Source organism: Amblyraja radiata, chromosome 12 (assembly GCF_010909765.2).
Source record: "Amblyraja radiata isolate CabotCenter1 chromosome 12, sAmbRad1.1.pri, whole genome shotgun sequence".
Lineage (NCBI taxonomy): Eukaryota > Metazoa > Chordata > Chondrichthyes > Rajiformes > Rajidae > Amblyraja > Amblyraja radiata.
In genome coordinates this window covers 50,352,012-50,369,226 of record NC_045967.1, presented here as the reverse complement: position 1 = coordinate 50,369,226, position 17,215 = coordinate 50,352,012, and the positions used below count along the sequence as shown (strand labels likewise).

Here is a 17,215-nt window from a genome sequence, read left to right as displayed (position 1 = left end):
AAGTGTTTAATTTTTATTATTGATGCGATGTGCACGTGTTTTGTTTTGGCTAATGGTCAACAAATTACCGGCATTTTTATGTCGGTGTTGCTGGGTAAGATGGCATGCAACTTGGAAGTTGAGCCTGAGGTGGCACCTGCTACCGGTGACTTTGAAGCAGAATTGTACGTTTGCTGTTTGCGCATCCTTGGTGAGCAACTACTGTAGATGTTGTTGCTGCAACCATGTGTTGGCAGTGCAAAAGAATGTTCAGGGGTTTGATGGTTTTCAAGTCAAGGATTTTTCTCCATATCTATGATTTTTCTCCATGCTCAACTATAATGTTGTTAAAGTTGAATGTTCTTGGATAATGGAAAAGTTCTGTAGTGTCATGAGGTAAACCACAAAGTTTGACTCATCCAGCTACATAAATATTACCTTGTTGCGATAATATTTATGTAGCTGGCTGAGTCGACTTGCTCGTCATTGGTGACTCCCTGGATCTTTATGACAAGGACTAGCTGATCATAATGTTCCTGATTGTCATGGGTAAATAGTTTGTCCCTCCTCCTTGAATTTTGTAATCATTGCTGTATAGCCATGGCATGATGCTAGTTAATTGACAATGCCTGATTGACCTCTTGGTCTGGATGTATGCAGGTATGGAATAGTTTGCTTTCTAAGGAGCTGCCAGTGGAATTAATCATTGTATAATTGCAAATGACAACTCTGACCTATTAGTTTCATTTATAATCCCAAGGTCATATATAAATCGCCACATAATTAGAGTGGAACATAAATGTAATTTGTTGGAACATGGTCCACTTGGATTCCAGTAATGTTTATCTCCTTTGTTTGCTCGCTGAAGGGAAGCTAAACGTAAGAAAATATTTCCTACTGATCAATTGCAATATGTAACTGGAAGGACAGATTGCCAATTAGTATCAGCAATGAAGGAATTACATTTGTGGACCAAATAACCAAGGTTGTGCGGGTGCCAGAGATTGAGCAGTCAAAGCAGTTGACTGTGCCTGAACCCCTCTGTCAGTGGATCACCAACTTCCTGACAGACAGGAAGCAGTATGTGAGGCTGGGAAATCACATCTCGGACCCGCTCACTCTCGGCATAGGAGCACTGACTGCAAGGCTGCATACACTCCCCACTTCTTTACTCTCTCTACACCAACGACTGCACCTCCACAGACTCCTCTATCAAGCTTTTCAAGTTTGTGGACGACACAACCCTGATGGGACTGACCCAGGATGGGGAGGAATCTGCCTACAGACAGGAAGTGACACAACTGGCGACCTGGTGCCATTGCAACAACATGGAGCTCAATGCGCTTAAGACGGTGGAATTGATTGTAGACTCTTGGGGAAGTCCCCCTCCCCCAACTCACCATCAACAACACCATGTTTAAGAAAGAACTGCAGATGCTGGAAAAATCGAAGGTAGGTAAAAATGCTGGAGAAACGCAGTGGGTAAGGCAGCATCTATGGAGCGAAGGAATAGGTGACATTTCGGGTCGAGACCCTTCTTCAGACTGGTGTGGGGGGCGGGAATAAGAAAGGAAGAGGGGGAGACAGTAGGCTGTGGGAGAAGTCAATGTTCAAATTTCAAATCTCCAATTTCAGGTAGTCCTTGCTTTAATCCTCCGACATTTTCGCCACCTCCAACGGGATCCCACCACTGGCCACATCTTCCCATTTCCTCCCCTTTCGGCTTTCCGCAGAGACTGCTCCCTCCGTAACTCCCTGGTCAATTCGCCCCTTCCCACCCAAACCATCCCCTCCTCTGGTACTTTCCCTTGCAACCACAGGAAATGCTACATTTGTCGTTTTAACTCACCCTTTGACTCCATCCAAGGACCTAAGCAGTCATTCCAGGTGCAGCAGATGTTCACCTGCACCTCCTCCAACCTCATCTATTGCATCCGCTGCTCTAGGTGTCAGCTGCTCTACATCGGTGAGACCAAGCGTAGACTTGCCGATCGTTCCGCCCAACACCTCCGCTCAGTTCGCAATAACCAACCTGATCTCCCGATGGCTCAGCACTTCAACTTCCCCTCCCATTCCGCATCCGACCTTTCTGTCCTGGGCCTCCTCCATGGCCAGAGTGAGTCCCACCACAAATTGGAGGAGCAGCACCTCATATTTTGCTTGGGTAGTTTACACCCCAGCAAGATGAACATTGACTTCTCCAATTTCAGGTAGTCCTTGCTTTCTCCCTCTTTCCCCTCCCCTTCCCAGCTCTCCCACAGCCCACTGTCTCCGCTTCTTCTTCTTCCTGCCCCCCTCCAACCCCACATTAGTCTGAAGAAGGGTCTCGACCCGAAACTTCACCTATTCCTTCGCTCCATAGATGCTGCCTCACCCGCTGAGTTTCTCCAGCATTTTTGTCTGCCTTCGATTTTTCCAGCATCTGCAGTTCCTTCTTAAACACTGTATATCGTCTTGTTACTTGCGAGCAAAGCACCAAGGTAAATTCCTTGTGTGTATACATACTTGGCTAATAACATTTATTCTATTCAATTCAAGAAATGGCAGCAGGTGAGGGGTTTGAAGTCCCATGGTGACTGAGCACTTCCTGCCTGTGGTGGTGGCCTGAAGAAAGGATTTTTCCCATGGGCTACAACATGAGCAGCACCAACCACTGCTTCAACTGGACCGTGCAATGGGTGAAAAATGCTCGCTGGTGCACCTTGCAAGTTGGGTGGGGGCCCTCGAAGCCTGTGTTCCAAAGCCAGCAAGGCAGTGCAAGTCGGGAGTCCGTCTGATATAATCAAAAACTGTTATAAAGGGGTCTGTTAGAACGGTGGTTCACTGTAACAACGAATAGTTAATTTGTTCATTACTTTGTGACTGCAAAGTCAAACTTATCCTTTTCTCTTCATATTGCTTAATTAATTGGACGGTTCAAAGACTGAAACTATGCAAATGGTTTCATTTACGCATAACTGTCTTCAGTCTTTAACTCTTCATTGTTGATTCCAGTCTCCGTGCAGTTTCTTACTGAGTTGGCTTTGTTAATTTTCCTTCTGATCAGGAATGACATCCGCATTTAATTTTGTGTATCTTTAGAAAACTGGTACCAGCAAATCAAATAACAGATATTTCCATTAACGATAAAAGAACAAGTACTCTTGGAAGTGATTTTTTTAAAAAAAAGAAAAAAAAAAAGAAAAAAAAAAGCTTCTATTATTTTATTGATGGAAATCTATGATAAAGCTGAAATGTGGAAAAGGTATTTAAATTGGGCAGGAAACTGGTATAATAAACGTGTCTTGGGATGGTTATCAATTCCTCCTTCCCAACAAATGCTCCCTATTCCTGTCCATCAGCACTGCTTGTGACTAACTTGGGTAATTTACTGCTTTCCAGGAGGGAAGCAGAAATAATAGACGCTTCTAGCGAGAATACATAAAGCAAAAATGTGGTGATCTGGAACTTGCTTTCAGATTGTTGTTGCCTCCACTTTTCGCAGTCAATGCAGTGATGTTTTGCCATCTGAGATTACAACCCATGATTCTTCCATGCGGAACGATTACACCAAACTTATCAGCAATAAATGTTGCGACTGTTTCTTATCAGTGCGGTTGTATTATTTCACTTGCAAGTGAGAGCCAGGGACAGGAAAACAAATACATTGATGTGGAACTGCCTGTATAAAAATATACTTAGCAGGTCTTTGTCATTAGAAGCAATAGAAGTAAAGGGCCTGTCCCACTGTACGAGGTAATTCAAGAGCTCTCCTGAGTTTAACATAAAAAATCAAACTCGTGGTAAGCGCATAGAACGTACGTAGCGGGTACGTCGGAGCTCGGGATGTCTCTTAGCGGCTCGTAACGCTAACGGCAGGTACTCTGGAAATGCGGTAAGCTCGTGAAGACTCGTGAAGATTTTTCAACATGTTGAAAAATGTCCATGAGAGCCCCGAGTACCTACCAGCGGCTATTACCGTAATTCTCCGAGTTCGAATCAGGGGAAACTCGGGAGAACTCTTGAATTAGCTCGTACAATGCGACAGGCCCTTTAGGATTGGTTTCAGGGTACTTTATTGATTTCACTGCCTTTTATAAACAACTTTTAATTCCTACATTTGCTTTGGTAAATTATGCAGGATTTCTTAAAACTGGTTATAGTAATTTTTGTCTTCAGAAATATTTGAAGGAATACCTTGCACTTTGTTCGCTCGTGTGTCAGACGACGTTCTGCCATCGCTTTGCCACAGCCAGTGCCACATCTGTGCCTCTGCAGAGATCATCCGCAGTGCATGCCTCTCCGCCGCAAGTCAGTAAGTAGGTGGGCCATTGTCTGTACCTCTCCACAGTTGTACTTGTCAGAGTCCGAGAAGCCCCACTTCTTCAGGTTGAGTCCGCAACGTCCCATTCCAGTGCGGAGATGGTTTAAGGCTTTCCAGGTAGTATAAGGCAGGTGGTGTCCTGGTGCCATCTGTTGTTTGGTTTTGGTGCCTGGTACGGTTGGCTCTAGTTCCATAAAGATGTTCCGACTCTTCAAGCGTATCTTGGCACGTTGGTGATTGTGCAAAGGGTGACGGGGGTCTGTGTCCGCATTGAAGCGTTCTACTGCAGCTGCCCGATCACGTCTTCGAGATGGTTTTGTCAAAGCTGTGTTTTGCATTTTTATTGGGTTTGGGCGCAGGGACATCTGTTGGTAGTATGTTGTCATATTCTTCAGCCTCCAGTACGGTCTCAATCTGGCTGAAGTCTGAGGATTGTGTTGCGATGCATGTCATCGGCATACAGAAATGACCTAGTTTTCTGGGTGATTGGTGTATATATTGAACAACATTGGGACAAGGCCACTGCCCTGCGGTAGACCATTCTTTTGGCGTCTCCAACGGCTGTTCTGGACATTCAGGCTTACGAAGAAGCGGCGGTTCTTCATCATTGTCATGATGAGCTGGACAAGATGAGAGTCCTGCAGTGTTTGTTGCAGTTTAGCTTTCATGTTATGGTGGTTTACAGTGTGGACTAGTCTACAAATACTGCACCTGTGATCAGCTGCCACTCGAAGCCATCTTCAATGTGCTGAGTGAGGTTCAGCAGTTGTCCTGTTGTTGACGTTCCGTGGCGGAACCCAGCCTGTTCAGGTATCAAGACATTGTCTACATCCAGCGTGATGCGGTTCAGTATGCATCTTTCCATCAGTTTGTGTGGGAGGCACAGCAGGGATATAGGCTGGAGCTGCTGGGAAGATTGGCATCTTTGCCTGGTTTTGGTAAAGCAACAACCTTCGATTTCCGTCAGACTCGTGGGATGGAGTTGGTTGCTATGCAGATGTTAAACATCTCCAGCCGTGTTCTCGTGCTCTGGGACCCAGATGTTGCAGCATCTCAGTTCAGATGTTGTCTAAGCCAGATGCCTTGTTAGGTTTCATCACATTCACGGCTTTGTTGAGTTCGTCCATGGTGGAAGGTTGAGTGTACCATCCGTCGTTTCGGTTGTTGCCATCAACAACCTTTGGGGGTGGATGTTTCTTACCACGACTCTTGCCATTTAGCAACAACTGGTTGGCAACCTGGTTAGCAGTCACATTTCCACGTGGTTTACTGTGGGTGGGGACATTTCCGAGACGTCTCAGTGTCGCCCATGCCTTCCTGCTGCTGTGTCGTAGGTCTGTTGTTTCTATTAGCTCCTGCCATTGTCTGCATTTTTTCTCATTTGCACCTGGGAGCTGTTTCCCGATCTCAGCTGTTTTGTCTGCGAATGTTTATTTTTTGACATAAAGATATAAAGTAAATTGTACTTGTTTTAAAGGAATGCAGGAACATAAAATGTTAGAGTTCCCCAGGTTGCAGACTGTTATTAAGAATTTTAAAAGAAAATTTACATGGGATTCCAGGGTTTTAAACACATTGAAAAGATGGAATGTTCTGTTAATCGTCACAGATCTCACTAGGAATACTGTGTCCAATTCTGGCAATGTCATTTAAGACCTTGGAGATAGTGCAGAGACTGGTATCAGGATTGTGCAAGGTCACCACCATGAAAGGATGAGATAAGCTGTTATGATACTGAGGGCGGAAAAGAGTTATGGAGATTTAGTGGTTTTAGAATTATGACAGACTCTGAAATAGATAGGGATTTATTTTGCTTTAATAAAGGATTGATCAGCGATAACACAGACTGCTAACATTTATTTAAAGAGGGAAAGAGTACAACAACAGGAATGTAATGTTGAAGCTATATAAGGTGCTGGCCTCTGCCCGCATTTGGAGTATCATGAGCAATTCTGGGGAAAGATGTACTGGCTCTGGAGAGGGTCCAGAGGAGATTTGCAAGAATTATCCCAGGAATGAGTGGGTTAACATGATGAGCGTTTGACGACACTACTCACTGGCGTTTGGAAGGATGTGGGGGAGGACTTCATTGAAACTTACCGAATAATGAAAGGCTTGGATAGAGTGGATGTGGAGAGGTTGTTTCCACCAGTGGGAGAGTCTAGGACTCGAGGTCATAGCCTCAGAATTAAAGAATGTTCCTTTAGGAAGGAGATGAGGAGAAATGTCTTTAGTCGGAGCGTGGTGAATCGGTGGAATTTTTGGCCACAGATGGCTGTGGAGGCCATCAATGGATATTTTTAAGGCAGAGATAGATAGATTATTGATTAGTACTACAGGTGTCAGGGGTTATGGGGAGAAGGCAAGAGAATGGGGTTAGGAAAGAGTGGTAGATCATCTATGATTGAATGGCAGAGAGCCTTGATGGGCTGAATGGCCTAATTCTGCTCCTATTCCTTATGACCATAGATAATTAAGGCATTGAAGTCATGGTTGTATTGAATGATAGAGCAGTTGAAGGGGCTGGTTGGTCTGTTCTTGTTCCACTGTTGTCATGAAAACTACTGCGAATTTGGAACAGTAACAGTTCAATCAACAGTTTTGTATTTTAATGCTGTTTACTTCTCTCTTGCAAAACATATCAAAATAATGATTAGGAATTGTGATAATGGATAACTTATTAATTGTTAACGTGCAAATATATTTATAATTTTTGGGCTTCTGTGTGACCAAATCAAGAATCAAGTCTTATATTCTTGTATAATATTGTATAGAAATACATGGAGATTTTATTACCATAATGATTATGACAATGTTCATTCAACAAATCACTATGTCCTAGACATACTGTTACCGTTGCTCGGTCTTAATCATGGAAATTAGTGGCAAATTGGGTGATCACTTGTGGAAGCATAATTTGAAACTAGTTGCTAAGGGCTAGCTAGATAACTTGGATACTTGAGTATATGCATGAATACTTGTATGAAGAAACAATTATTTCAGTGTTCATCGGTGTTTGTATTAATTGGCTGTGTTTGATTTTTCTTGGTAATTTAAATTAAAATATTTGAAATCTGTAGGTGAGATTTCGAATTAAATGAATGGCTAGAATAAACAAGTGGATTTCCGATCATTTCTAGATTTCTCTGAACATTAAATTAGCCATTTCAAAAGTTGTTATCCTGAATAAAGTTTCTTCAGAAGTGCAATTTTATCTGCTGTTTATTTTTTGATTTTTTCTGATCACTGATTTCACTGTATTTCGCCATTGATATTTAGGCTTTTTAACTTCGGGGTCAGGAAGCATCTCTGGAGAAAATATTCCTGCATTTTGTCTTATTCCAGCATTTTGTCTTATTTTGTAAACCAGCATCTGGAATTTGTTTTTTCTACGTTATTTTTCCCTGCATGATTTTCTAAATGAAAGGTCTTTTCAATAGCAATAAGTTTATTTTTGTTATTACAAATTAAAAGCTTTATGTTGCATTCTTTAACAGAATATCACTGTACAGGTGTCGATAGAAGCGATGGTTGTCAATTCCAACAGCCACCTGTGGCAAAAGAACTGACTCTGTTCTTTAGAGATTAGTGTGATTACGGCTGAGAGGTTGCATTGAAACAGAGTTTTCCTGTTCAAATCCAACACTGCATTCTATCTTCAATTTCTAAAATAACAACTGGTTCTCTAGTTTCTGATCGAATTTGCATTATCATCAATTCGACATTTCCCAACCAATTGCGTTCCCTAATTCACCACTTGTCTTATATTCACTTTGTGTTATCAAAGTGCAGTTGACCCATTTGAAAATATTTTAAAAATATGGCCCCTTTTCAAACCATACGTATTCTTTGTACATTTTTTTTGCCTTTTGTTCCAAGTGTAAATTGTTTTAAATATGCACTGGTAGGAAAATTCTAGATTTTCCAGATACCAAGCCAAAATAAATAATTCACCATAATTTATTTTCTTGACTGTTGCTCTGAAACAGTCACACTTTCCTATATTTGCATTCCAGGAGCTTTATCTTCCATGGCCTGACTCACCACCCATGATACCTATGTGCATGCACTTATCTCTGTTGATGCAGAGGGCCAATCTTGGTGGCCCTCAATACATAAGGTGGGTGCAAACGACCAAACAATGAACAGGATTGGGGGCCTGCTATAAATTTATCGTAAGGTTCTGCTGCGAAGAGTACTGATCACAGCTCTTGATAGATTGCAGAGTTGGAGCTTTGCTTTGTTTCAACACTAAAGCAGTTGCTTGGATTACAGAGCTTTGATCATCAGCAACACTCCCATGCCTGTCAAAGGAATGTAAATAAATGCAAAAGTAACTCCAACTTAGAGATAAAACATTAAAAAAATAAAACATTACAAATGATTGTGCGGAAGAGGAATAATTCAAAAGCAGATTTTTAATTTGTAGGCTCTCCAAGTGCATGGCAACTAAATTCTTCCATCGGATCTCACTGATGTAGAATTAGAGAGGTGGTTCTTTAGCAAGACTGTGGATTTTTGTATGGAATCCAGAGATGGTGTGTGGTTCTGTTTGCAGCAGGTTATGATAGCTGCATAGAATTCAAGACCCTAGAATTCTAGGGGTGGCATGGTGGCGTAGCGATAGTGCTACTGCCTTACAGCACCAGAGACCTGGTTTTGATCCTGACTACGGGAGCTTGTCTGTACGGAGTTTGTACGTTCTCCCCGTGACCTGTGTAGGTTTTCTCCGAGATATTCGTTTTACTACCGCACTCCAAAGACGTGCAGATTTGTACAGTTTAATTGGCTTGGTGTAAATGTAAAATGATCCCTAATGTGTAGGGTAGTGTTAATGTGCTGGGGTCTGTGCGGACATATGGTGGGAGGAATGGCCTGTTTCTGGACCTATACTCGCTGGAGTTTAGAAAAATGAGGGGATTCAAATGTACAGAATAGTGAAAGGCTTGGATAGTGGATGGGGAGAGGATGTTTCCACTAGTGGGAGAGTCTAGGACTAGAATTCATAGCCTCAGAATTAAAGGAAGGAGACGAGGAGGAATTTCTTTAGTCAGAGGGCGATGAATATGTGGAATTCTTTGCCATAGAAGACTGGAGGCAAAGTCAGTGGATATTTTTAAGGCAGAGATGGACAGATTTTTGATTAGTACGGGTGTCAGGGGTTATGGGGAGAAGGCTGGAGAATGCGATTTGGACGGAGAGATAGATCAGTCATGATTGAATGGCAGAGTAGACCTGATAGGCTGAATTAATGGCCTAATTCTGCTCCTATGATCTTATGTTTCTACACTATATTCTTTAAACTAAAACTAAACTAAACCAACCAGAATTCTAAACATATTAAGCCAGATAAGAGTTTGAATTTTATCATTGCAATTCGATATGATTAATATAATTCATAAATCTGGCATAAATAAAAGAAAGCTAGTCTCGTTCCTGGTAATCATGATCTTATTGGATGTTCCTCAATCATCAGGTTCACAAATTATCCTCTGGGAAAGATGCTTTCATTGTTCGTCGATCTGAACCTTGGGTGACTCAAAAGATAGTTCAGAGCTGGCCTTTTAAATTGTGGGTAATCTGAAATGGACAGTGATGCCAGCATTTCCAGAAGAAAGACACGTTCTGTGGGTAAATAAAATACCTCATTTGATTAGTTCCCGATTTAAAGCAGGTTTCCATCAGTCTTGGATTTCCATGAGATTTGCTGCATGGCTGATTCACTTAGGAATTACTAATTGAACCGTTAAAGGTTTGGTGCCTTTTGAGCAACACCATGGGTAGTTTATAGAATGTACAATGGTATAAAAGATTGCTTGAAGAAGAGGTACATGTCCAACTCAAACCCATGCAGAGTTTTTTTTTCTTTGTCAAAGAACAAAATTAATACTATGTGAATGCAGTTAACTCAAAAGTGGGTTGTCCAAGTTATAGGTGTGTTTTACTCTGCATTATGAGATAATTTGGTATTTTCTTTCATTGGAGGTAATACGATTGTGTCATAATGGAGGTAAATTAAAAAAAATGCCACATTTGATATTTCCTGCCTCTTAGTTTTAATCTGGGGTACATTTATAACATGTGGATGCTATACTTAAAAGGTAGACACAAAAGTGCTGGAATAACTCAGTGGGTCAGGCAGTATCTCTGGAGAACATGAATGGGTGATGTTTCGGGTCGGGACCTTTCTTCAGACTTGGAAGGGTCCTGATCCAAAATGTTGTCTATCCATGTTCTCCAGAGGTATGCTGCCTGACCCGCAGAGTTAATATAGTACTTTGTGTTTTTTTTTTTTGTATAAACTAGCATCTGCAGTTTATACAGTATCTTTCTTATTTGGAATACAGAATTGCTTGTGATGAAAAGTAAAAGAAAATGACTGTGAATAGATTATAAAATGTCAACTAATTTCCTTCTAACTATAATTAGCAATGTTACAAAATTTTGAGATTTTAAAAATCAAGTCTGCTATTTATCCCATCAGATAAAGCATAAAATTAAGTTTAATTTGACACCTAATTCACTTTCATATCTCAAGTATTTAAAAAGTTATGGCCATTTTCATACTCGGAAATGAGCATCTTGTTCCCTATTGATTTTCTATGGACATAACAAAAAAGCTGTGATCGTGAACAGTCAAAAGCCCATAACTTTCTTAAAAATTAAGAGAACTGAATGAAATTTTCAGCTATCATAGATTGAAGCATTCTGAAACAAATATAAAATAATCTTACTTGGATGACCTGAAATTAAAGCATATAATTAGTTAGTTACCTAATTGTAGCTAATTTCAGACTTCAACCATTTCTTAATAAATGATTAACATTTTTAAATAGCCTAAATGTCCAAATAATATTCACAAATAATTCACAATAAAACATGATTTTTAAATCTCATTTACATTAATTTATAGGCCAAATGGAAGGAATTCAGTGTTCAATTGCTGTAAATAAATGCCCATTTTAAATCAGCTTTCCAGTGGGTCCCTGTGGAACGCGCTGGTTTAGAACGTTCACATTGCGGTAGATTTGTGCCCTCAAATGCCCAGAAAAACTGCGGGATATAATGGGCCCAAAATGAGCTACTCGCAATATTAAACTTTGTATAAAGGGATCTTAAGAAGCCCTTTTTAATGTAAAAATATACAGCCTACCTTCAGTTGTCTGCTTTATGAGACCCTGCGGTTGCTGGTGGTCGCGGGTTTATAGATTGATTTTTAAACTACTATAACTATTATTCAAGGCCTTTAAAACTAATAATAGCTTTTGCGACGGGGTCTTTCAGCGATTTTTCGTTAATAATTTACTAGGCTGAACATCTTCGATTGGAACAGCCTAGAGAAAATCGCGTTTTAAACCCGCCCCCTCTAAACGGCGCCAAAATCGCGCACACCCGCAGTGACAGATTTTCAGCGACGCTTCAGGTAGGCTTTGCAACATACCTACTATAATACTTCCTACACATCCAGAAAAGGTTTAACTGTGCCACATGTATCACACCAACAATTATATTCGGCAATGATTTCATTGGCAATGCTGGTGAAGAGAACCTCTGCACTCAGCAACATTCAGGCTAAAAAAAAAAAGACTAAAGAGTTTATTGTGATCTTGACCTTGAACCTGGAGCTACAGTGCCCTCCATAATGTTTGGGACAAAGACCCATCATTTATTTATTTGCCTCTGTACTCCATAATTTGAGATTTGTAATACTAAAAATCACTTGTGGTTAAAGTGCACATTGTCAGATTTTATTAAAGGTCATTTTTATAAATTTTGGTTTCATTATGTGGCAATTACAGCTGTGTTTATACATAGTACCCCTATTTCAGGGCACCATAATATTTGGGGCACATGGCTTAACAGGCGTTTGTAATTGCTCGGGTGTGTTTGATTGCCCGCTTAATGCAGCTATAAGAGAGCTCTCAGCACCTAGTCTTTCCTCCCGTCTTTCCATCACCTTTGGAAGCTTTTATTGCTGCATCAACCTAAGGAACAAAGTTGTGCCAATGAAAGTCAAAGAAGCCATTATGAGACTGAGAAACAAGGATAAAACTGTTAAAGATATCAGCCAAAACCGTAGGCTTACCAAAATCATCTGTTTGGAACATTAAGAAGAAAGAGAGCACTAGTGAGCTTACTAATCGTAAAGGGACTGGCAGGCCAAGAAAGACCTCCACTGCTGATGATAGAAGAATTCTCTCTATAATAAAGAAAAATCCCCAAACACCTGCCCAACAGAGTAGAAACACTCTTCAGGAGGCAGGTGTGGATTTGTCAATGACCACTGTCCACAGAAGACTTCATGAACAGAAATGGAGGCTACACTGCAAGATGCAAACCACTGGTTAGCCGCAAAAATAGGATGGCCGGGTTGCAGTTTGCCAAGAAGTACTTAAAAGAGCAACCACAGTTCTGGAAAAAGGTCTTGTGGACAGATGATACGAAGATTAACTTGCATCAGAGTGATGGCTGAAGATTAACTTATATCAGATGGCGAGCAAAGTATGCAGGTGAGAAAGAACTGCCCAAGATCCAAAGCATACCACTTGATCTGTGAATCACGGTGGTGTGGGTGTTATGGCCTGGACATGTATGGCTGCTGAAGGTACTGGCTCACTTATCTTCATTGATCTTCTTCTTATCGAGTCCACACACAAGATTAGAAGTTGTTCAGCAAGAGCTGAACACACTTCTCGGCATCTGCACAATGGTGTCTGTCTTGCGCTTCTTGTGCGTCTTGTGCGTGGTGGTGGAAAGATTGGTTGAAACAGGGCCGCGACGTGAACGCTCTTTCCTTGACCCCATCTTCATTGATGATACAACTGCTGATGGTAGTAGCATAATGAATTCTGAAGTGTATAGACACATCCTATCTGCTCAAGTTCAAACAAATGCCTTAAAACTCATTGGCCGGCGGTTCATTCTACAGCAAGACTATGATCCCAAACATACTGCTTGTGCAACAAATTAGTTTTTCAAAGCTAAAACATGGTCAATTCTTGAGTGGCCAAGTCAATCACCTGATCTGAACCCAATTGAGCATGCCTTTTATATGCTGGAAAAAACTGATGGGGACTAGGCCCCGAAACAAGCATAGGCTAAAGATGGCTGCAATACAGGCCTGGCAGAGCATCACCAGAGAAGACACCCAGCAACTGGTGATGTCCATGAATTGCAGACTTCATGCAGTCATTGCATGTAAAGCATATGCGACAAAATACTAAACATGACTACTTTCATTTACATGACTTGCTGTGTCCCAAACATGGTGCCATGAAATTGGGGGATTTTGTATAAACACTGCTGTAATTTCTACATGGTGAAACCAAAATGTATAAAAATTGCTTTTATTAAAATCGGACTGCACTTTAACCACATGTGATATTTTTTATTACAAATCTCAAATTGTGGAGTACAGAGGCAAATAAATAAATGATGAGTCTTTGTTCCAAACATTATGGAGGGCACTGTAAATTTTACCTCCCCATATTCTCCCAAACAAATGTTGGTTTATTTATTTAAGACACAGGCTACATTTTCATTGTTAAAATGTGAAGCTCACTTATTTAAAGCAATGTGAGAGTTCTGTACTTACCTTTGGGAATAACAAAGCAGTTTCCTCTTCGTTTTTGCCTCAATATAGATTTTCAGATGTTCCCTGATTTACGTAAAATGAAATTAATTCAGGTTTGGAACAAAGACGAGATATTGCATTCATGATGTGATCTTAAAAATGCAAGGATCTATAGATACTTGAAACAGGCTTTTTCCACGAGCCGAATTCCGGGAGATAGCCATTTGGGTTATGGAAAATCACTCTGAAATAATTCACAAATCACTACGCAGAAATAAAATTCACAATAAGTAATTTGTGAGGAGCTGGGGGAGGAATTGAATGAACACAAAATCCGAAAGAACATCAGTTCTTTTTCTTCTTGTTTTTTCAACTTGTTTTTCTCGGAATAAGTGCCAATAATGTGTTGGGTTTTATTAACACGGTAGTGTTGAAGAATGAACTGCAGATGCAGGAAAAATTCGAAGGTAGACAAAAGTGCTGGAGAAACTCAGCGGGTGAGGCAGCTTCTATGGAGCGAAGGAATAGTCGACGTTTTGGGTCGAGACCCTTCTTCAGACCATTTTGCTGTCTAACAGTTTTTTTCATGAGTTTCCATATTATTTAGTGTTATTTATTGTGAGTTATTATTAAACTATGTTGCCTATACTTGATGTGTTTATTGTGTGTATTTCCATGCAGATAGAAAGCTGGATAGCGATAAGTGGATGCCTCTCCAATGGCAATGTGGGATTGAATGGGAAATAGGTTTTTGCTTTACGGAAAATCATGATGCAGACCGTTTTCAAGAATTCTTATCCCTCCATAACATGGTAATTGCAAGGAATTTGCTTTACTTGTGGATTTGGCCACCTTCAGTGCTTATAACACATTCTGTAAGCTTTTGATATCTGCGTGAAAAATGGAGCTCCTTGAGATTTTGTATCTGAACAAGATAGAATATCCCACATATAGTTTGTTTTATTAAAAAAAAATTAAAGCCTTTCTATCTACTTGTTCGTGTTTCTGAAATCTGGGATGTTCACCAGGGGCCTTAATGCTACTTGCTAAGCATTCTTTGCTGGTGTCTTCCAGCACACTGGATTTGTGTTACATCAGTTTTCTGGTGAAGGAGGGAGTGGGGACACACACACAAATATTTATTATTGAATCAACGATGGCGGTGTAAGGTTTCAAACAGATATGGACCATTTCAATGTAATTTGATCAGTGACATATTTTCCTTATCAACCTTTTTCATTACTTCACAGGTTGTTCACTTTGCATTCTCTTGGGTCATGTATCTATCTTAATGTTCATTTCCTTTTCATGCCATGATACTCACTCTTTAGAACCAGAGGAAATGGAAAACCTTGGCTTTGACCACATTATCAACTGCGCAGTGCCCGCAACAACTTTCACAGATGATGCAGCTTTTTTCACTTGTCTTTATCCCTCCATCTACGTTATTTGGACCTTGAAAATCCTTCATGTTCCATCAAAAGTAGATTGGGTGACAGCTTCGATGATCACATCTGTTCATCTGCACGGGTGATTCTGAACATTTAGTTGTCCATTATTTTAATTCCCATGCTGTTCCCATTCTGACCTACAGTGCCCACCATAATGTTTGGGACAAGACCCATCATTTATTTATTTGGCTCTGTATTTCACAATTTGAGATTTGTAATAGAAAAAATCACGTGTTAAAGTGCACATTGTCAGGTTTTAAGGCCTTTTTTAATGCATTTTGGTTTCATCGCGTAGAAATGAGAGCAGTGTTTATACATAGTCGTCCCCCCCCCCCCCCCCCCCCCGCATTTCAGGGTACCATAATGTTTTGGACACAGCATTGTCATGTCAATTAAAGTAGTCATGTTCGGTAACCTGGCCATCCTATTTTTGCCAAAATGTATAAAAATGGCCTTTAATAAAATCTGACAATATGCACTTTAACCACATATGATTTTTTTCCTATTACAAATCTCAACTTGTGGAGTACAGAGGCAAATATATATATGATGGGTCTTTGTCCCAAACATTATGGAGTGCACTGTATATATTTGGCTTCTGTACTTCTGCAATGAAACCTATTGCCAGGTTAAAGAACAGAATTTTATCTCCCCATTTTGCTCATTATAGACTGATCTCTGCAAATGCTGCCTGTCATGGTGAATGTTTCCAGCATTCTCTTTTATTTCTGATTTTTAGTAACAGTTATGTTCCTTGACTTTAACTGTTTTATTCTTTTCTCCATTCTCAATCTTGGCCTGTTTGCATTTCCTCCAGATAGATCATCTAATTAACATGCCTTCACTGCTCTCAGGCGGCACCGCCACTCTGTCATTGGCCTCTTGGTATCCACCCCTTTATATCCTTTGTCTCTGTCATTTCACCATTTACCCTTCTCTGCATTGTTATTATGAGAAGGCAAGAGAGTCAGAACATCTGCATTGGTGTTTTGTAAAAGCCACATAGACTTATAAGCGAGTTTGGTATTTCAGCTGCGAATTAACCTACAACATTATGCACATTACAAAAAAGAGCAATAAGAATCGTCAATAACGTTAGATATCTTGAACATACCAATTTATTATTCTTAAGGTCACATACACTGAAGTTCACCGATGTGGTTAAATTTAAGACTGCACAAATCATGTACAAAACAAGAAATAATTTACTTTCGGGAAATATACAAAAACGGTTTATGGAAAGACAGAGCGGGTATAATTTGAGAGGGGAACTTAATTAAAAAAAACTCAATGTCAGAACAACTCTTAAAAGTATGTGCATAGCAATCTGCTGGGTGAATTTGTGGAATGGTTTGGAACAGGAGATAAAACCCAGCACAAAATTAATTCAGTTTAAAAAGAGGTACAAAAACACTTTTTTAAAGGATATTGGGATGAGGACAGGTGATTTTGAGTGGGATATTTGTTATACTGATTGTATTGGGAAGGGTGATTATAGGGTGATGGGTTGTATATATGACTAAGAGATACTGTATAGTACAGGAGGGTTTTTTCTTCTTTTTTCTCTTTTTTTGTATGGCTTTGCAAATATTTGATTAGTGTTTAAATGTAAATAATTTGGTGTACATATGGAAATAGGTGTTTATAGCTGCTAAATTTGTATAAGATAATTATAAGCAGTTGAATAAGGGGTGGGAATTAATAAGCTTTGGCTTCTTCCTGCTCCTTTTCGGACATATACGATTCATTTATAAATATTGTTTATGACACTTTATAAATATTCTTTTTTTTGTTTTGTTTTTTGTATGCTGTTTCATACATGCTTTTTATGTTTTAGTCTGTTCGAAATAAAGGATTTATTATTATTATTATTAATGTTTATAAAAGAGCGACACCTGTCCGCTATTG

At 40.1% G+C, this 17,215-nt stretch overlaps 1 protein-coding gene across 5 annotated transcripts in view; it reads left to right on the top strand.

Moving 5' to 3' along the window:
* The window catches only part of stag2 (stromal antigen 2), a 148,046-nt gene that overhangs the window by 29,939 nt on the left and 100,892 nt on the right, over positions 1 to 17,215 (top strand). For 2 of the 5 annotated variants that reach the window (XM_033030739.1, XM_033030735.1), the window contains exon 1: positions 12,693 to 12,704. The exons of 1 other annotated variant lie outside the window; for it this stretch is intronic. The gene's annotated coding sequence lies outside the window, so the exon portion shown is untranslated. Of the gene's footprint in view, positions 1 to 2,448; positions 2,460 to 12,692; positions 12,705 to 14,537; positions 14,669 to 17,215 lie in introns of those variants that run through there. 2 more of the 5 variants (XM_033030738.1, XM_033030737.1) reach the window with 2 other exon arrangements.